The sequence below is a fragment of the Mastomys coucha genome, unplaced genomic scaffold (assembly GCF_008632895.1).
Source record: "Mastomys coucha isolate ucsf_1 unplaced genomic scaffold, UCSF_Mcou_1 pScaffold21, whole genome shotgun sequence".
In the NCBI taxonomy this organism is placed as follows: Eukaryota; Metazoa; Chordata; class Mammalia; order Rodentia; family Muridae; genus Mastomys; species Mastomys coucha.
Genome location: NW_022196904.1, coordinates 73,769,568 through 73,791,331, shown reverse-complemented (window position 1 = coordinate 73,791,331; position 21,764 = coordinate 73,769,568). Strand labels below are relative to the sequence as shown.

The 21,764-nt window shown below is 45.9% G+C and overlaps 1 protein-coding gene across 3 annotated transcripts in view; it reads left to right on the top strand.

Moving 5' to 3' along the window:
- The first annotated feature begins 5,900 nt into the window (after positions 1-5,900).
- The window catches only part of Cfap161 (cilia and flagella associated protein 161), a 32,492-nt gene continuing 16,628 nt past the window's right edge, over positions 5,901-21,764 (top strand). The window contains exons 1-4 of one of the 3 annotated variants that reach the window (XM_031387222.1): positions 5,901-5,932; positions 19,255-19,373; positions 19,567-19,670; positions 20,579-20,661. The gene's annotated coding sequence lies outside the window, so the exon portion shown is untranslated. Of the gene's footprint in view, positions 5,933-6,569; positions 6,831-19,254; positions 19,374-19,566; positions 19,671-20,578; positions 20,662-21,764 lie in introns of those variants that run through there. The other 2 variants (XM_031387221.1, XM_031387223.1) reach the window with 2 other exon arrangements.

The following is a 21,764-nucleotide window of genomic DNA, read 5'->3' as shown; positions in this document are numbered from 1 at the left end:
AGGTGGGTCTTCAACAATCACTTGACTTTTTAGTTTTAGGGTTTTCTTGTTTTTATTTTTGTTTTATTTTATTTTATTTTATTTTATTGAGATAGAGCCTTATATAGCACATGCTAGCCTAAAATTCACTATGAGGTGGAGGATGATGATCCTGAACTTCTGATTCTCCTCTCCTCAGCTCACAACTGCTGGGAGTGCAGGCTTGTGCTACTACACATGGCTCATAGGCTACTGGAGATTGAACCACAGGAGCTCCACCAACTGAGCTGTATCCTAAGCCTATTCTTTATCCTATGAAACACAGTCTCTCACTGGGCCTAAATCCATCAACTGGGCTGGACTGGCTGGCCAGCAAGCTGTAAGTATCCTCTTGTCTTTGTCTTCCCCAACCCTTGTTCTTGGTGGCAGGTTACAGATGTGTGCTGCTGCCCAGCTTTTATGAGGGCTCTTGGGATCTAAACATGGTCCTCATGGTTTCATAGCAAACACTTTAGTAACTGAGCAATATCTCCCCAGCCTCCTCCCACGCCCCCACACAAAGAGGTTTTAATTACATTTTAGTATCTCTTTGCACTCTGAACTCTCTGCTGTTATTTTCTCCTTGTCAGTTGGGATTGGTGTGGCCAAAATACATCTGAAACTTGGACTTGACCTGGAGAGCCATGTAGTCTTGGTTAGTTGAGGCATTTACATGACTCACAATCAACTCCCATGCAGAGTTAAGTTGTTGCTCCGCATTCCCAGATGTGCCTGGTCTCCAGGAGCTCTCCTATCACTCATCATTATGTGACATCATTATGGCATGGGCTAGGGGCTTGGATCGCATGGCGTGTACCACAGTGTCCAGCCCAAGGAGCATGTGAGCACTAGAGGACAAACAAGTCTTGGAAGATGCTTGGCTTAGACTGTTTTCTACATCTAACCATAAAACAAACTTCAAGATATTTCCACAAGTCAGAAAAACAACTGGTTTACATTTGTAATCAAAGCAGCACTGATTTAAGAACATGAATTATTCTCACAAAAGACTTGCCAGTTTCCTCAGTTTAAAATTCCACGGTTCCATGTAATGTTACTTACATTTTCTCATAGTTTTTACCAATTATCTGACACAAGCAACAAGAGAAGAGGGGTTCACACACATGTGTATATGTGTATGCATATGTAGGTATGTGTTTATATTATATATATTTGCTTTTTGTTAAGTGGCACTATGGCATATTTGATATAATGGACATATATAGCAGATATTTTGATCATATTCATTGTCTGCTACCATCTGTTAATCCCTTTCCACGCATCCCCTTCCTTTTCTGAACTAACCTCTTAAGAAGGATACAATTTAGACCATGTTTTGTCAAAGTAAATTCATCATGGCAGGACAGGTATGGCAGAGTTCAAGACAGCAGGAGTGGGTGGGTGAGATGTCTCACATCTGACCAGACTAGGAAACATAGAACACATGTGTGTGTGTGTTGTGTGTGTGTATATATATATGTATATATGTGTATATGTATGTGCATGAATGTATGTATGTGTGTATGTGTGTGTGTGTGTGTGTGTGTGTGTGTATGTATATCTCAGCTGCCTCATTAACCCACCCCCTTACCCCCACAACACAGGGATACCAGATGGCTATTTTTTGTTTGTTTGTTTCTGTAAGCTTCTAGACAATCCCATCCATTTCTTCCAGGTTATTTAAGCAAGTCTGGATTCATCCCAGCATGATAAAGTGATGGCTTCTCAGTTGGAGTCACACCAGACTGGAACATGTGTAGTTTGATTGCTGTTGACCCAGTAAGTCACTTTTCTGGGGTGATTCTTTAAAAAATTATAAGTTGGACCAGAAAATTTGTTAGACTGCTGGCTTGGACTCCACCACTTAGAACCCACAGTGATTATATAGTAGCTATGTTCTGTGTTCTATTGCAGTGTTGGGTCATAGCATGGCTAATGCCAGCTGGGCAAGGTTTTAGGTTTTGTTGGGGATGTAGCTTTGGGGTACAGTAGGGAGTTTGATTTCTAACCTCATGCGCTACAAGGCCCTGGGTCAGTGTTTTCTACCTGAGGGGTAATTCTGTACTTGGCGTTTGAGTGCAGAGTAGACAAATGAATCAACAGGTCTTCTCAGGAATAACATCCCATACTTTCCTGAGGTAGGGCCAGAGTTGCAATAGAGGCATCAACTAAAAGGGAAAGGAGCCATCTCTTTCTCTGAGTTGAAGCAGCCAAGGGACCCATGAACAGACATGTAAGAGTCTAAGGGAAAGTGTTAAAGTCAGTGAGGAAGGATGAGGGCTGGAGGAACTTGCATTTGATGGAAGACTGTGTTTTGCTGATAGGATTATGGTTATTTAATATGACACAAAGAAGATGGAATGCCTTCTTTAGGGAATGAAGGACTTCTTGGTTCATAATAATGGTGATGAATGAAACAGACTGTTGGTCCACATACTGTCTGCCTCAGGGCACGGCAGCTCAGGAGGTGAAACTCCGGCATTTGACTAGACTTATCCCATGTTGCTGCTGGCTGGACAAGAGCTGGGCTTCAGGAAAGCATGGAGACACTGCTCCAGGGGTAGGAAGGTGCAGTCTGAGATGTAGGAAAGATGAAGCTGGTATTTCCTGGCTTTCCGGTCCCCAGTCTCCACAGGGGAACCCCACAGAAGAGTCAGGAATGAAGTATTGAGGGTCCCCAGGCCTGCAATAAGGTGGGGCCAAGGTGGCTCTCAGACTCTTGGATATCTAGGTAGCGATGGGAGACACAGAAGGGCTGAGAATAGAGTCGAGGGGGAGGGGATGCAGACTGGAGACAGCAGCTAGCTGGGGTGGGAGGGAGCTCTGGCTTATCTCAGTGTGATTGTCCTTCTTAGCTTTGCTGTGGCTCAGTAGTCAAATGCCTTCTCCATGGCCCCCCATGGCAGATCTTGATGAAAGAGACAGTCTGTGGCTCTAAGCTGTGTATTGACTGTTCATCATAGGAAATGGATGCTTACTATACTGTACCAATTTCTAGGGGTGAACCCAAGATTAAATACTTTTTGCAGGGAGGAATATCTGGGAAGGGAGGCTTATTGGCTAAACCCTCAGGGCCTCTAGGTACCTCATTAGTATAGATGACTTGGCTCTGGAACCTATGTGACCACAGGTCACATTTCCTTATGTGGGGAATGTGACACATTTGGCCGGGAGCGGGGAGTCATATAAGTGTCAGGTGTGTACCCACCGAGTCACCAGATCTCAGATTAGCCCTACCTTAGCAAGCTTCCTGGAATGGTTTACTGTCTCACACTTGATGCCCAGAGTAAGCATTAGATATAGACAAATGTCAACGTGCTTGAAACAGACATGAGGAGAAAGCATCATGACTTCTCTGAAGATAGATACCCAGGGAGATGAGATGTTGAGGGAGGTTGGAGACAATATACAGTGACAGAGGCTGGAAAAATTATGTAGAAGACTCTAACGGTTAATCTTGACTGTCAACTGGACAGAGTTTAGGGTCACCGATGAGATACTCCTGCAGGCTTGTCTGTGAGGCTTTCCCAGAAAGGTTTAACTAAGAGGTAACCTACTCCGAATGTAGGGAGCACCATGCCTTGGACTGAGGTCCAGATTGAATGAAGTGAAGAAATCCAGCTGAGCAGCAGTATCCATCTCTTCTTTTGTTTCCTGGTTGTGGACACAGTGCAAGTAGCCACTTGTGTTCTCGATATGTGGCTTCCCCAACATACTGGACTGTGTGCCCTCAAACTGTGAGCTAAAACACACTCTTTCTTCTCTATAGTTCTGTGAGATATCCTGTCACAAAAACTAGAAAGATAATGAAGGCAGGGACTTCTGGTATCTTCTTCCTTCACCTTGGGATTAAGTTATGTTAAGGGAAGACCTTGCTTATGGAGCCTTGCGAGGAATATATAGTGAAGTGGTCAGGACCAGGAAGACACTCTGGTTATGGGAAGGTGAGGAGATAGTCTCTGGGAGACGAAGTCTCTGTTCACTCCCAGCTGAAGTCAATGTATCCTCCTATTTTATGTAATAGTCTTTCCTGAGGCAAATGCTGGAAATGTCTAGTTAATGAGGCCTTCAGGAACCCTTGGTTGCTTCTGTGAGGCCATGGCATGAAGCCCATTGCAGAGACTGAACACAGTGACAAGGCTCAAGAAAGGAGCAGTTATAACTCGCATGGAAACTATATGTGGCAATCATCACAGACCAAAGATAGACATTGATGCTTGCAAGGTGGTTATAGAAAATAGCTACCCACCAAGACAACAGATCTAAGTGTGCATAAATAGCATTCTCACTGAGGTACTATGCTGTGGACCAGCTGCTCAGAACCTTCACCAGGCTGAGGGAACATAAAAAACATTCTTGCATTTTAATGAAAAAAAAAAAGCATTCAGGTTAACAGTAGGAGGAAGAGTCATTATTATGTAATGAACAGCTTTGCAGCAGCTGTTTTGGGGGATCAGAAGAATAGAATAAAGAACCGTGTCTCAGGAGAATGGGCCTCTCCTGTGGCAGGGAACAAGACTTCTGCACGGTCCTTAACTTGTCCTTAACTTGTCTGTATGTGGTGGTGATGTACAAGAGGGGGAAAGAAGACTAGCTCTTAGTGTCACTTACTCAAGAGTGGGTTTGATTTATCCAGAAGGGTTTTGGTCTCTCCTATTTCCATCTAAAAGAAGTCTATTCTAAGAGAGTCCTATCTAAGGTTTTCTGAACTTCTTCATATGCTGTTCATCCTCTTCCTAAGCTGAACAGCACAGTGAGCATGGCAACAGCAGGAAATGAAGAAGTTTTGTCTTTTTTAGTCTTTTACAGGGCTCTCATAAAAGAAAAATCTCTTAAGGGACTTATTGACTTAGAAGAGCACCTAAAGCCACAATCAGAGGTAATCTCTCTACACACACGCATTGTAGGTATAGGTATGGGGTTACTTTCAACACCTTGATGCTTTTGGCAAATGGTGTTAGACACGGTCATTGCATTTTACATGTACACATACATTTCTCTGAGTCAGGGGCATGAATGGGTCATAAAGGAGAAATAAGGAACATGGTATAAGTAAAGCTGTGCATTAAGCTGAGTCCGAGCCCATAGGAATTGATTACATTGGAGGTCCAGAAGAGAGTTACAGAGCTTTTCTTAGAGGTCAGTTGATTCTGAACAGGTTTGAGTACACAGTATGTAAGCTGAATGAGTGCACAGTTATAAATGATCTCGAAGCACAACACTAAGTTACTTACAGGCTGAGTGAAAGTTTGATTTGCAAAGCTAAACTTTAAACAGCATTACTCAGAAAAACAAAACAAAACAAAACAACAAAGTCCCCACACCTATCAAGCCTCAATCCTGATGGCTTGTTTGAAAATTCCCACATCATGGACTTAGGAAATAGATACCCATCACTAAGCTATTACTATACTGGTGACCCAGCAAAAGGGAGCAGAGCGAACCTCTGAAGAAGGGCTTGCAAGGGGCTCAGAGTTAGCATTCAGACTGTCACCCAGATCCTGTGAGCCATGTACTTGAAGAGCTGTCAATACTAATGGATACTGGGAAAAAAACGTAAAACCAAGGTTGCCTGTGGGGATGTCTGAAGACTGACTGGAAGGCAGGGTATGGTGGAATGTTCTGGGTGATCTAAACGTTCCTCTCTTTGGTGGGGGTGTGCCTATTTGTCTAATCCATTGCTACCTAGCTGAGATCTGTATTTTGGGTGAATGACAATTTTACCTCATTTAAAAAACTACAGAGTTAGGAAAAGTTACTTAAAATACTTGGGAATAATCAGGACTCAACCAGGAACCAATACAGAATATCCTCAGTGATGCCTACCCGCAGCACTTAGAGCATGACATCATCAGGAACACGTGACACAGGAAGAGGACCTGGATCTTAGAGCTGGCTCTGCAGGCCTTTCCTGGTGGGTGGTTTCATTTCCCCCTCTTTTGTCCACAAACTAAGCAAGTTTTACAAGGCTCTTGCTAAGCTCAGACAGCTTGTCCTTACTTTCAGAGACACAGCCTGGGGTCTGGTGACCTGGAGGTGTAACCTGATTTGGCAGTTCTATGATGTGAATCTCTTCCACATGTCTGGTGTCAGCCCTGCAGGGGAGAGCCCAGCAATCTGATTCCTCCAGGAAGTCCATCGCTCTGTGGCTGCTAAAATTAGAACCAGGCCGCTGCCCAGATCAAGGCCGTTGCTTTCCCAGCCCCTCAGTGAACGAACTCATCCCCCTCCACCCTGCCCCGTACAAATGTGCTGGTAATTATAGTTACAGGAGGACCAGATGAGCTGGGGGCTTGGAGAAAGAAAGCAGAAACAGAGCTGAGTTTCCTGGAGACCCCGACTCCTTAGACAAAGAGACAGAGAAAGTGAAAGGGAGGGTGGGGGAGGGGAGTGAAAGAAAGGGAGGAAGAAAGGAAAAGCAGTAAGAGAGAACTTAGAACCCAGTGAGTTCAACAAAGGCAGCAATCTATCTCCTAAGAGCAAACCTCCCCCAAATACGGTTAATTTAAGTTGTTGCTGTTCCTTTAGGACCGAGTGTAGTGTGCCTTGTTTCTGTAGAGCAGCGGAGCAGGGCTGCTGGCCTTGAAACTTAAGCTTGCCAGCAGATCACCCATGGCCTTAAGAGGTTCTCCCTCCACTCTGCCCCCCCTTCGCTCCCCCCCACATCTCATGTCTTTATCAACACCATGTTGAGAGTGAGTGGAGCACATGTGGAGCCAGGGAAGAGATGACTTAGTGGGGAAAACATTCCAAGCAACCATGAAGATCGGATGAAATGAGGCGAGATGGAGCCCTTCAGAGGCAGCAAGAAGGTCGGAGGACTCTAGCTTTAGTTGAACCTTCTTGTGTGTGTGTGTGTGTATGTGTCTGCGTGTATGTACATGTGTGCGTGTGTCCATATAGGCCAGAAAGACTGTAGATTCTGCTGGAGCTAGAGCCATAGGTGGTTGAGCGGCCAAATGCCATTTCTCTGGGCCCTTGCAAAAAACCTCTTTCTAGTCTGGCTGGCCTTAGATTAGGCTTTGGGAGGAGGGTAGCATTTCCTGGAGGGGGTGTTCCTTCCTGAGGATCCCTCCCCCCAGTGACCAGCCATTCTATAGGCTTGGAGCACTCAAAGCGTATGTGGCCTGGACCTTTCCTTCCTACTTGACCCTGAGTGTGGCAGGTAGCTTCTTAGCTTGCCACTTGTTGTTGTCCTTCTGCGTATTGCGTACCTTGGACCTCTGTGTACTGATTGTACTGTGAGAAAGGACCGTCTCCTGCTCACCACTGTGGTCACCCTCCGTCATGGCAGATGCCGACTAAGTGGTTAGGCCGTGGTGGATACACAACAACTTCTTCACTGGGATGAGTTTTGTTTTCCACTGGGACTGAAAAGATGGACAGAGTACTTGGGGTAGAAGCGTGAGGAATTAAGTCTGCATCCCCAGCACCAATGGAAAGCTGGGTGTGGTGGCAAGTGTCTTGTGACTCTAGCACTAGGAAAATAGAGACAGGAGGATTCCCAAGCTAGCCATACAGTCGAGCGGTCAGCTCAAGGCTCCAGGAGAGACCCTGTCTCAGTAAGGTGCAGCATATGTGGAGCCAGGGAAGAGATGACTTAGTGGGTAAAACATTCTAAGCAACCATGAAGACCAGTACTCCAGTCGTCAGAATGCCCCGCAAGGTAGTTCCTATCTAGTAGCCTGGCGCTCTTATAGTGAGGAGGAAAGCAGAGATGGGAGAAACCTGGGAAGTAGAGCTGACCAAAAAGAGACTGCCTCAGACAAGGGGAAGATGAAGACCAACGTTCAAGGTTTTTCTCTGCTCTCTGTATGTATCTTGGTATGCACAGTCCCATTCACATATGGACATACACTTACATCACACACACACACACACACACACACACACACACACACCCATAACCACACCGTGCACGCACACACGCACACACACGCTAGGGGATGATATCTGGTGTTGATCACTGGCCACCACACTTTGGTGACACTCACACAGGAATAGTACACACCCGTCCACCACACTCACAAAGCGTTGTGCATCTAAAGACTCCTGCTTCCCTTTGGTGAGGCCTCCCTGGAGATGCTGCTGTTGTATTACCTCATGTTTGTTATATAAAGGCCCACTTGATGAATTTCTCCTTGAAGACAGTGCCAGGAAAATTTTCTCTTTGCAGTTCGATTCCAAAGCGGTTGTACAATGAGAAGTGTATGCGCCAGCACATTTCCCTTTCATCCAGGAAAGGCAGAGATAAATCCAGCACTCGGCTGTAGTAAACAACTCATCCCAGGTGCCCCGAGACACACGGAGCTGCTTTCACTCTGGCTGGTCTTCTAGCTACACTGGGCCTTTGGTGTTTTCTTAAACTCTTTTGGGAAATAGTGAGGTATAAATTTTTTTCTGAACAAACCCATGCATAGAAACACATATGCTTGGCATGGATGAGCAGCTCCTGCTGCTGCTGCTGCGGTGGCTCATGCTGCAGCTGCTGCTGCGGCGGCGGCTCATGCTCCTTCTACTGCTGCTGAGGTTTTCTTCTTTCATTTTTTAATTTTGAGACAGGGGCTCACAGTGTAGCCAGGGTTGTCCTGGAACTCACAATATACATCAGGCTGGCCTCAAACTCTCAGAGATCCTCCTGCCTCTACCTCTGCCTCCCCTGAGCGCTGGGTTTAAGGGATGTGCCACCATGCCCCACTACTGCTAACTAACTCTTCTCACAGTCACCTCTAACCACAACCATGGCCCAGGCTAAGTGCCAGGCATTGGGTGTAGTGAGGAAACGGTTCTGGCCATCAATGAATCACTTGGTCTGTTGAGGGCTCAGGCTGGTGTGTAAAGAGCTTGAATTCGAGATAGTGCCACAAACCAGACAACTGGAGTGGGAAAGATGGCTTAGCAGTTAAAAGCACTGGTTGCTCTTCTCGAGGACCAGGATTTAGTTCCCAGCTCCCACAAGGTGGCTCACAACCCTCTGTAACTCCAGGCCCTGGTAACCATCTCACTTTCTTCTGGCCTCCATAGGTACCAGGCACACACATAGAAGCAGGGAAAACACTCCTACACATAAAGTAACATTAAATTAAATTTTAACTAGTTAATTAGTTAATTAAAACCAGAGAGCAGTGACGAGGACTGAGGAGTCCGGTAGAGAGGAGATTGATCCTGCAATGATCTGTCAGAATGGCGCTGGCCTCTCAGAGAGAGATTTCAGGATTTGCTAAGGAAGGACAGAAAGGACTTCAGCAGCAGAGGTTCTCTGACAGAGAAAACAGTTCAAATGAGGATTTGTAGGGGAGCAAAGAGTTCACCCTCTGCATTTGGAAGAGCATTATGAGTTGAGTTTCCTAGGATCAATACAGGAAGCATTTGCTTGAGGCTAAGGATTCCTGTGCTTGTGTTGAACAAAGTTGGGAGAGAGGCAGGCTAGCAGGTTCCCATTTTTTGGAGCAGGTAACCAGGCTACAGAGCTGTTAGGTAACAGAAACCAGGTCTCCCCTGGCAATCGTGTACTTACTTTGTGACTTTAAGGTTTGAGACTGGAGATACAGAAGGGGTTCTGTAGGGCTCAGCGACAGAAGCTTCCTTTTGGAAATAGGAAACAAAGTTTGGGATTTTTTCTTTTTTTTTTTCTTTTCTTTTGCTGAATGGGTGGATGAGGGTGTCAAAGAGGAGGAAGGGAGGAGCCCCCCAGTACCATTTTAGGCTGTTTCCCTTGACAACCCCACGGATGGATTTCCATGCAGCCTCGTTCCCTTCCCGGTTCCTTTTCTGTTTTCCAAGGGGAACAATGAGGGAGTGAGGGATAAGCGGTGATGTTTATCTTTCCAGCTCAGACCTTTCAAACGGCTGGAATCCCCCAGGGCTGGGGAAGGGTAGGTGTAGTCACTTCCCACTGTTGCCAAGGGTGGGAGACCAGTACCTCCCGCTGGGGCCAGGGGTGCACGGCTTCCTCATAAATAGGAAATGTATCTCCCTGAAGTGGAGTCATCAAGGACTTATCTCCAGCAGCAGACATCAGAGAGGAGCCCTGCCCTATCCTTTATTCCAAAGAGAGAAGCTTGCCAGAGGGGAAAGGAGAGGGTCACTCAAGAGAACCAGCCCTGAGAGCCATGCTGTCATTCAAGTGTCGAAGGAGACATCTTCCTGCCAGACTTCCCACACTGGCCTCTGCCCCTCCTGGAACACTTTATGTAGGAGTGGGAGGAGCACGGGTCCCTTGTAGAATGGGGAGTCAAGGGGAATTTTGGTCCATTCCTTGGCATGAGTACAGAATTCTGAGCAGAATATCTATATGCTTAGAAACAGCACATATTTGAGCAACAAGTGCTTCCCAGCCTGGGCTCTTAATAAACACGTTGACCATGGCCAGGTATTTATTTCCAGACTTTAAATTTGCCTTTGTGTATTCCTTAGGTTCCCAATTTTTTGTCCTTCCCAAAGCCAGTGGTTCCTTTTTTCACTTCCCCAACTGGAGGGCTGGTTGAGCCAGTCCAAACTACCCAGTCAGTAACTTGATACCAGTTTAATGTGCTTGAGGAAGTAGCTTGGGGAATACTTAGTTCTGTGGGTTTTGTTTTGTATCAGATCATGCTAATTTTCCCCGTGGAACTTCTGATCCATCCAGGTTCCCTGCAGAAGTTAGCCCAGGTTGTGTTCATAGCTCAAATACATAACAGTGAGGAGGAAGCGAAGCGGTACTGGGTCAGAGGCAGACACATGTGCTGTTCTGCTAAATATTCACATTTTACCTAGCACTGATGATGCTGATGGTGGAGGTGTGAGGTCTTGGTGGTCTCAGAGGTGAGGCTGGGGATATTGGGCAACAGTGACTTGCTAGCCCATGGCCACGTATATCCACACACTCATAATGGAAGAGCCAAGAAATACTGGTCCTCTCACAGATCCCCCTGGAGCTGATCTTTCTCAGGGCCTCTGCTTGTCCTGGCTTCTTCTGGCAGGGATGATGTGTGATGCTGATTAATGAGCAGTGGCACCCTCCGAAGCTCAGTGTGGAGACAATGACTGGATTTGTTCCAGGAATCTGAAGTATGCACCTGACCAACTGACCTCACTCTGTTGTTGTAGGCCACACCAAGGCTCCCTTCCTTGGTAAAAGGTTTTGTAGCTCTGCAGGCACACTTGGGGGCGGCAAGTACCATCTGGAACACTGGGGCGAGACTGGCATCCCATTGCTACTGAGTCTCGCCATGCTCTTGAACTGAGCCAACAAATGACTCTGCCACATGGCACTCATGCCACTCATGCCAAGAAGCCCAGGTTTTATTTAGCACAAGTAGTAATGGGCCTACAATATTCTCACACAGGGAAAGGATCAGGAAGACTGGCTGTGATCTCCCTGAGTTGATGGGTTAGAACTGGGTCAGAGAAAGTGTTGAGATGCGGCCAAGTTCAGGTTTTCTAGGCCAGTTGCTGTACAAGATCTCTTGCAGGAAACTTAGAGGAAGGTGATCCATACTCTACCTTGAAAACTCAATCAGAAAATTGGGTCCTAGCAATTTGATAGTTTTTTTTTTTTTTTTTTTTTTTTTTTTTTTTTTTTGATTGCTTTGGATGGGAACAGGCTTGCATTCTTGGTAGGAAAACGCAAAGAACCCTGGTATAGTTTACAGATATCTCAAGACCCAGGACATAAATGGTAAAACAGGAGCTGGGATCAGAAGTAAAGTTGGCATTAAACTGGACAATCATTTGGTAGGGAAGGACTCTGTCTTTAAAGTTGACTACAGTATGGAAATTCTATAAGCACAGAGCATCCTGAAGTGAAGGGGTGGCAGCAGATAAAGGAAGGTTGATTAAGGTTTGCCAGGCCCAGGCACTTAGGGATTTGAAAGGTTTAAAGTGTCAACCTCACAGTAGCATGGTCGTTGGAGGACTGAACCCCAGGGAAGTACATCATGGCAAAGAAAGCTGAGACAACTCTGACTGGGCACTCAGGATGAGTCCAGCATTGCTCAGATCCACTCCAAGGCCTTAAGGCACTTAACAGTTGAAGTGAGTGAGCAGGGTAGGCATCCTTACAATCACTTAAGAAAGCAGAGGGATGGAGGGAAAATGTACAAAATCACCTACCTAGCAAGAGATAGAGCTGCTTTGCAAGTTCTCTTCATCCAGTATCCTATAGGCAGGTTCTTAGAGAAGAAATGAACATTAGATATTGTTTTAAACAGGAAAGTCGCAGTTGATGCCAATGTGGAAAATGAAGGTTTAGTTCTTTAATCAAATGCTGAAAGAGGCATCCATTAGTGGGAGCGTTTAGTCTGCTTTCTTTACAATTCTTTGATTCCCAGCTAGTGGAAGAAAGCTAGGTGGAAACCAGAAATCCATGGCAGGAGGAGCAAGGCAGTGGGGATTGTCTCATAAACTTAACACGGGGCTTGCCGGCTGAGACAGAAGTAATGAATGAACGCCAGCGGAAATGCTGACAGCTACTTTGAAGACAGCGAGCATTTAGAAACTTTTAGCAGAAGAGTCAGTTGAACTGAGATGGAGTTCAAGACCCGTCCACACCAAAGTAGCCCCATCTTTTGTTAAGAGTGGGTAGGGGTGTGCATGTAATGGAGATTAACTTAGACTTTTCAGAAAAGGGTTTCTGATTGTGGCCTCTGGTGGGCCTCATACTCTAACTTCCGCATTCCTGCTGGGCTGCTCCATTTCCTCTCAAAGCAGCCATTTTGAGATCCTAAGCTCTTTCTGCTGGGGCAGGCAAGGAAGTGGAGGCAGAGATCTAAGAACAGAATGGATGGAAATACTTGCAGGCAGAATCTGCTGTTGCTATTTCCATGGGTTTGTTTCTGTTTTGTTGTTTTTTGTTTGTTTTCTGAGACAGTCTTTCTATGTAGCCCTGGCTGTCCTGGGATCCTTTCTGTGAACCAGGCTGACCTCAACTCACAGATCTGCCTACCTCTGCCTCCCAAGTGCTGGGTTTAAAGGCATGCCTCACCACACCACACCATTTCTACCATATCTTGTGACAGGGAGTTGATGTGTACTCCCTGGCAAGAACTGATGGGGAAGACATATTCTGAAACTTGGAACTTATGTGCAAGTTTTAAAAGACAGAGAAATGAGACTACGCTCTGTCATAGGACATCAGAGTCTAGACTTTTCTGGACATTTTGAGCATTCTGTCAGCATGGTAGTGATAGAGTTTAGCCTTGCTCCCAACTGATGTCCATGGCAGGTGTGCATGAGTCACATGCAGTGAAAAACAATGGGGGCAGGAGATGAGGTCAGATTGCCCTGACTTGAATCATGGAGGGAGAAAAGTGAGGGGGAGCCAGGAGCCAGGAGAAAGACATTCTTTCCTACAAGTGCAACACAGACTGTGGTGAAGGACATAATATAGCCAAGAATAAAACAGAGCTCCCTTCTGAGCCCAAGCGAAAGGTTCTAGAAGGATGGTTATTGGAACTCACAACCTGAGGGAAAATATACAGAAGAATTTGTTCTAAACGTCTTATATCCACACCTTTTAAAAACTGGTCTGTTAAAATCATGGTAAGAATCATTTCACCACATCCAAGAGGACCAGCTGGTAAGAAGTTGGTGGCTTTCAGGGACTGGGTTTAAGACAGGATTTCAGAGTTGAATTTCAAGAGCACTTGAGAGTGTACACTAGCCAGGAAGACTAGAAAGCTCAAGTGAATGAAACATTGAATTCATGGCCTCTCCAGAGGACAGAAGGACAATAGTGAACAGGTTGAGAGTAAAAAGACCAGGACATGTGTCTTGGCCACCCTGTTTCTTCTGGTACTACATACACCATCACTGCAACCACAAACCACACAAGATAGATTCAAGGGAACTATTTTTCTAGTTTAGGGCAGAACTGACAAGACAGACTTAAGAGACTGTTGGGACTCCTGGCACTGCATATGGAGTTTTAATCTAATCTTTGTAAGAACCATAAACATGTAGTATATCTTGAATATGTGTGTGTACCTATGTGTGTTCATGTGCATTCTTTGCACATGTGGGTATGTGTAGAGGGAGGTGTCAGTTCCCTAATTGGTTCTTGATTGCATCAATAAAGGAGGCTGAAGCCAATTGCTGGGTGAAGGGAAAAGGGTGGGACTTCTGGGAGGAAGAGAAAGGACATAGAGAAAGAGATATTCAAACCAGGCTTTGGAGCAAGGACGAAGCTGCAGACATGTAGGTCTTGGGGCCCCTAGAGTTTATAGCCTCTGCCCTGAGCGGGGGCCGAGGAGAATGGAGGCAGCTAGTTGATAAGATTAGTGCAGGAAATTCTTCGATTAGCCATTGAGTTATCTGGATAATTAAAAAAAAAAAACTGTCTAGTGTTTTCCATCTGTGGCACTAAGGTGGGCAGGAGTAGAAAGAGGGGAAAAACAGCCAACTGGCTATTGGTGGAGCTGAGTGAAACTGGTGGCAGCTGATCATGGAGCCTAGCCGAGTGTGCGGGCAGAGCGCCTGAGAAGGCAGAAGCCTGTTTTGAAAACTTACACGCAACAGGTATGAGTATGCATATATATATGCAGGTCCATGAGTGGAGGTCAGAGGACAATCTTGATGGCCATCAGGTACCTTCCACTTTTTTTTTTTTGAGATAAGCTCTTTTCACTGGCCTTGATGAACTTTGCCAAGGAGGCCAGGCTAATGGGTCTGCCAGAAGGTTACCAGGAACTGGAGTTAGGGATGGCTATGGATGCTACGAACTAAGTACAAGAAACTCGGTCCTTGACCAAACCAAAAGCTGTCTTTGCAAAGCCTTCTTTGTCAGTTTCCTCTGCTTACAAAGCATGTACATATGGAACTAAAGGTTCTTTATTGCATAGTCTGTCCAGACCGTCTCCTTTCATTACGTCCTATTAGAATAGGTTGCCTGGGGCTAGACCTGTCTTGTCTCCTCCACTCCCAAATGTTAAAGTCTTTTTCTCTGTGTAATAGAGTTTGGGGGAAGGTGAAGCTTTTGGGAAATAATCAAGCTTACACAAGACCATGAAGATGAAACCCTCATTAGTGGCTTTACTGGTAAACAATGATGCCTATAGGCAACAGCTGGGCAGAAGAGAGGTAGGCAGGGTCTGGGTTCCCAGACTTGGGCTCTGAGGAGACCACCAGAAGGAGGAGAGAGAAGAGGGAGGAGAGATGCCACATAGATAAGTTATAAAAAAGGCCATGAGGGCCGGCCAATTGGAATTAATAGAAGTCCAGATGGAATCAAGTTATAATTTGGGGCTGTTATGCAGAAGTAGATTCTAATAGCTTAGTACCAATTAAGGTTTATTATGAATATAAAGATGGTATATCTTTTTATCTGGGAACCAAGTGATAAAAGGTGGGGGAGAAACCCTTGGTTTGAAATTAAATAATTAATATAACATGTGACCAGCATCAGGGAAGGGCCTATTCTGAGTTAGAAGCTCAGTCCAGCATGGAAGGAAGGAAGGCATGGTTCCCGGAGTGGCTCTCCACTGGGGAGACATTAGCGCTCGGCTGCTTACCCTCATGTAGGCAGGTAAGATGGGAGCAGAGTACCCACTTTCTCCATTCATCCAGTTCAGGACCCCCTCATCCACAGGATGCTACTGCTCACACACTCATCAATTCTACCCTCATTGAGTTTTGTTTTTTGTTTTTTGTTTTTTTTTTCAAAATGTCATTGAAGACTACTCACTAATGCTCTATGCATTCCTTAACTCAGTCAAGTTGACAGTGTAGGTTAATGTCACACGGAGAAAGCTGGTTTGTGGAGGCTGAAGGACCGTAATTCATCTGGGACCCGCATGACTGCCCCAGCCTCACTCTGAGCCTTGCATATGAGGGTGACAGAGAATCCTATCTCTCAAGCAGTAGTTCCGGGGAAATGGAGGTCCATTTGTCACCAGCACTCAGCATTCAGGACAGGTACTTGAAAGCTTACTGGGGCTCAGGTAGTCAGGAACTCAGAAGGGAGAACAGGCAAAAGATCAAGTCCATGTTGAAGTCAGCCCCAGTGTTTGGTGAGTGGGTAGCTACACACCTTTAGTAAACAAAAGTTATGACTGGAGTTGTGGAAAGACAGCACGTACTGTACTGCAGTTGGACCCAAGAAAGCTTCAAAGAAGGATGCTGAGTAATTCTCAGTGTAACACGTGCTTTGACACACTGGCTGTGGACCAGGCACAGTTCTACAAATAGTCTCAATGGGACAGACTGTGTGTGCAATTGGGGCTCACACCAGGGCCCTGCTCACTGCTGAGAAAACATTGCCCAGAATGGGGATTTTTTCAGAGGAAATACAAAGTGCCAGGCAATGAAGACAACTAGCTGAATCCAGTCTAGAGATGTCGATGGTACTGGACTTTGAAGATGGTTTTGATGGATGCAAGTAAGTTACAAGAAGAAGGGCGTTGAAGAGATAAATTCTAACGGAATAAACAGTGAGGTTGGTGGTAGCCTCTCAGACTTGGCATCTCTCAGACCATGCCATGAGATATTATTTACAGGAAAGGAACCTGAGACAATTAAACAGTCACTTAATGTGTGTGTGTGTGTGTGTGTGTGTGTATTTTGAGACTAGGTCTTGACCACACTAAATAACTCACTGAAGAGCCAACAATGACCTTGGTTTCTGCACTCCTTGCCTCCATCCTTCCTGTCCTGGGATTACAAGGATGAACTGCCACACCCAGTTTTCTGTGGAGCTGGGGATGACATTTAGGGATCCACCCATGCTAGACAAACAACCTATCAATGTCCTTGATATGCAGCTGGCTTTCATCTCAGTGTTCTTCCTGGGGAGGGAGAAGCACCACTTGGAAGTAGAGACCCACTTGTAAACTGGAGTCTCCTTTTTTTAGAAATTAGCATAAATGAATTATGCATTAAACATAATGGTTTCACGATGACATTTCCATACATGTATGTATTGTATGTGATCATACATATTCATTTCCTTATCCTCCCTTGTCCTCATCTTCCCATCTTACCAATCCCCTTCCTCTTCTCAACTAGTCCCCTTTCTACTCTCATATCCTCTTCTGGGGATGGAGTGACACAATGTTTTTCACTGGTGTTCCTCACAGGGACATGCGCATATACAGGAGAATGGGCACCTCTTCCTTCTCCCAGCATCCATTTCTTCTTATAGATCTTTCGGGAGAGGATAGGCCTATTGAGTCCCACCTCCCTAGCAACTGTCAAATGCCTCAGGGAGGGGTGGGGCCTTGTGAGCCCCCTCCAAGTGGGACCCTACAAACAGTCCTGAAGCTTTCCTTAGCCCTGCACTGGTGTTTTGTTTAGGGAACACGCTATAACTATGACTTGCCACAAGAGGGCACGATTGCCCAATTATGAAATCAAATTTATTTTTGAAGACTCAGGAAAGACCTGGCTCCGCTTAGCTGACTTTTGGTTGAGGGTCCAATACAGACATTTGGAAGCTGCGAGCGTCTGCTGAGTGAGGTGCTGGGTACCTCTGAGGAGAACCCTGGCACCTGTGTCTGGCTCTGATGCAGTGTCTTCATAACAACGAGCCGAAACAGCTGCCGTGCCTTTGTGTTTCACACACCTCCTGACACACAGATCCCAGCCATCACAAGACACAGGTTTTCATATATCTTATTTTACATGTGAGGAAACCGAACCACAGCTTGTGACTTTATCTAAGGTCACACACAGTGCAGGTGTGTTCTGCCCTTTGAGTCAAGGATACCTGACTCAGAGTCAATGATTTAAGTCACAAAACTAGCCGTATAGTATAGAATTGTTTTGAATCTCTTGTAGTAACAATACCAGACTGAAAGCTACGCACCAGTGTGCCTGAGGTCTGTGATTGCTATGAAAATAGAAAGCCACGTTTTCCTGTTTTCTCCCCCTTCACTCTTGAGATGAGTTTCAGTTCTGGCTCCCATGATGCCTTGGGTATTTCCCAGAACTTGTCTGTGAAGTAAAAGCAAACTCTAGCTTTTCCTACTAGACTAAGGGAAGAGGAAAAGCAGGCTGCTTGGGGAACTGAGTCTCTGACACACCCTCGTTCAGCTACTATCCTAGTGCTCTGCAAGCACATGAATGAAGGCCCTGTGTGCACAACACTTAGAAATTCTGTATTTAAATAATAGTGATGATGATGGTGATGATGATGGTGGAGGTGGAGGATGAGAGAGAATGGAATCAATAGCTTATCTCTACTACATAGTGAATGTGACCATCTGTGTATGAAATACTTATATTTTTGTGACTCCATAAAGATTAGGTTTCTTTCTTTCTTTTTAAAGATTTATTTATTTTATGTATATGAGTACACCATTGCTCTCTTCAGAGACACCAGAAGTGGACATCGGATCCCATTACAGATGGTTGTAAGCCATCATGTGGTTGCTGGGAGTTGAACTCAGGACCTCTGGAAGAGCAGTCAGTGCTCTTAACCACTGAGCCATCTCTCCAGCCCAAGACTGGGTTTCTTGACCAGGGAGATGGGATGAGTGGGTTGGTGGGAGACAGAGGAGTGTCTGTGAGGCTGGGGTTTGCTGAGGGAGAAAATCCTGAGCTGCATGCAAGTTACCCTAGCCTCCATTGCTCACAGGGAGAGGCATGTGGCTTTCCGTGACTGGCCCATATAACTATACTGTGCTGCAGGCCCTGATGAAGCTGCCCTGTGACGAGATTGAAGTTTCTGTCTCAACTCATTTGAGTCAAACCATAATGCTACCGCCTTCTAATTTAATTTATCTGTTTGCCAAAAAGGATTTTCTTTTTTCTTTTTTTCTTTCTTTTTCGAGACAGGGTTTCTCTGTGTAGACCTAGCTGTCCTGGAACTCACTCTGTAGACCAGGCTGGCCTTGAACTCAGAAATCCACCTGCCTCTGCTTCCCAAGTGCTGCGATTAAAGGCATGCGCAACCACCGCCTGGCTAGGAAAGGATTTTCAATGATTTAGAAGACACAGTTCCTCTGTAGCTCTGGGGCCTCTCTGATCCCAGAAGACAGGGCCTGAAGCTCCACCGTCATGCTGGCTAACAGCCTTAGTCCTCTCAAGGACGGCTGTGAGTCTCCCACAGGCCTCTGGCCTCTCAGGTCCCCTGCTTTGGGGCTCAGCTACTTCCGCAGAGTCTACCTCCTTCTTAAGTAGGAACCATGGTTTTGTCCTGTTCTCCTAGGCAAGGACATTTGTCTTCTTGGAGTCCCTGCTTCCAAACCCAGCCCTGAACCTGCCCTTGGATTTCCAAAGCCACCAGAGTGCTGTAAAAAACAACAGGCTTCCTTTTCTCAGGGCCCGCCCTCCTTTGCCAGCAGTGAGGAGTCTGAGGTCAAGACTTCAGAGCATGGAGGAGCAGGATGTGTGATGCTTGAGCTGAAGAGATCACCAAAGACTGAGCGCTAGATGCACAGGTTCGAGATGAAAGAATCCAAGGGGTGAATCTAGGCTCTGGGAGAGCCATGTCTGGCTCAGGGGAGATGTATGGTGGTCATGTGGTGTTCTCTCCTGTCCGAGTCTAATGAAAACAGGAGAGAAGACCAGATGGAGACATAAAAACTTGGAAGACTTTTCTGCTCTGTCAGCATCACATGTTCTTTTGTCTAGGGTGGGAATAGATGCCGTGGTTGGATGCAGCGTGAAAGAAAATTAACTTCATTCGGTTAGAGGAGGACCATTTCTGCTGCCTTGCCTTCCCTATCAAAGGACTTGTGAGTAGGAAGTCAACTTCCTTTTAGAAATGCCTTCCCTGTGCCCATCCCCCACCCCTAGCCTGCCATCACTGCAGACTGCCTCCTCCGTCTGACTCTCTACCAAGACAGACAGCAGGAGTCTCTTCTTTACCTGCTTCCCCAGGGCAAAGCGCAGGATATTCTGGACTCTCAGAATCTCCAGAAGTTAACTTGATTCTTTTCTCATTCACTTCTACTTCTCTGTCCCCACTGCCGGTGCTCCACGTACATGGCATCCTTTCTCCCTGGTGTCTCCTAACAGCCTTCCTGACACTCCTGCCTTCAATCTACACAACAGCCCAGAACCACAGCAGATGTCCACAGCTGGGCTCTGCCCTTCATCAGCTTCTTTTGAGAAATGTCCTACTGACTGTAGAAAAGAACCCACAGGGTTTGACGGCAAAGGCCTTTTACCCTTACCTCTCTGCTCCCTTTTATTTTATTTATTCCACCCTGCAAGGATTTCTGGCTTCTCTTTTCTTCTGGGCCTGCCTTTACTCTGTTTCTTTGCCTGAAAGTATTTCTCTTTTTTCTTTTCGTTTTCTTTTCTTTTTTTGTTATTCCTGCTTCTTTGTGTTCGAATCTTATTCTTTTTTATATCATTGTGTACTTTTAGCTATGAAACCACTACACTTGCATTATAATTTGAATGTAAACTGTCCCCCACTAGGCTCCTGTGCTGTGTTGTGCTGTGTTGTGCTGTCCCCTGTATGCTCAGCTCCTGGGTTGTGGTGGTGTTATTTTGGAAGAATTTGCAGGTTACTAGAGATGTACCTAGGGAAGATATGCCATGTCTGGGTCCCTTCCCATCTCTGCTTCCTGTCTTCTGTGAGATGAAAAACTCTGTTTCACTACAGCTACAATGCAGACTCTTTATTCTTTAACAGTTGTGGGTCATCCCATGGGCCAAGTGAATGGGTACCTAGGACCTACCCCATCCTCCAGCCTCCTCTGTTCTGACTCCAGCAAGGTGAGCACGTCACTCTGGTGTACTGCACCTTTTGCCTCAGATGGGATGGAGTAGCTGGTGCTGACCTTGAGTTCCATGTACACCTGTATGCACGGTCCCTGGGAGCTGGTCCAGCGCAGCACTTTGGTGACCCCGGTTAACCTAAGGGGCTGCAATACAACAGTGTTCATGATGGTGTCTGTCTGGCAAAAAGCCAGGGGGCTTCAGGGGGCTGGGCTGAGTGAGATGGGGATCCATCTACCACCCCAGGACTTAGGGATTATATACAGGAAGGTTTCTAAGCTCCAGTTTGGGGTTTCCCAAAGAGCTGCAAGTCTCAAAAGAAAGTCTGTGGGCTGGGGATTTAGCATACACAAAATCCTGTATCCAGTCCCCAGCATTGTACCCCTCATGGGGTGGTGTGTGCCTGGAATCCAAGCACTCTTGAGGTAAAGGCAGAAGGATCAGAAGTTCAAGGTCATTCTTCTGTTTTTCATGAAGCTAGCCTGGGCTACTCAAGACTCTGTTTCAAAACAAAACCAAAAACACCCAAAAGACAACAACAACAACAAAAAACCATTTCAAATATAGCAGTCAGTGCTCCTCCTCCTCCTTCTTCGGAATTATTTATTTATTTTATGTATGTAAGTGCATTGCAGCTGATTTCAGGCACACCAGAAGAGGGCATCAGATCCCATTACAGATGGTTGTGAGCCACCATGTGGTTGCTGGGAATTGAACTCAGGACCTCTAGAAGAGCAGTCAGTGCCCTTAACCATTGAGCCATTTCTCCAGCGCTAGTCTTAAAATATTGAGTTTACAAGATAATCCTGAGAAACAGACTTCATGTTGAAATGAACTTAGGTTGTGTTGCATGCTTTTTAGCTTGGTCGTAGATTTCCGGGACATGCCTTGCACCCAAGACTTTGAGAAGATCGGTGATGGGGGTAGAGAGATGGCTCAGAGGTTAAGAGCACTGTCTTGCTCTTCCAGAGGTCTTGAGTTCAATTCCCAGCAACCACAGGGTGGCTTATAAGCATCTAGAATGTGATCTGGTGTCCTCTTCTGGCATGCAGGTGTACTGAAGACAGAGTGTTGTACACATAATAAATAAATCTTTTTTT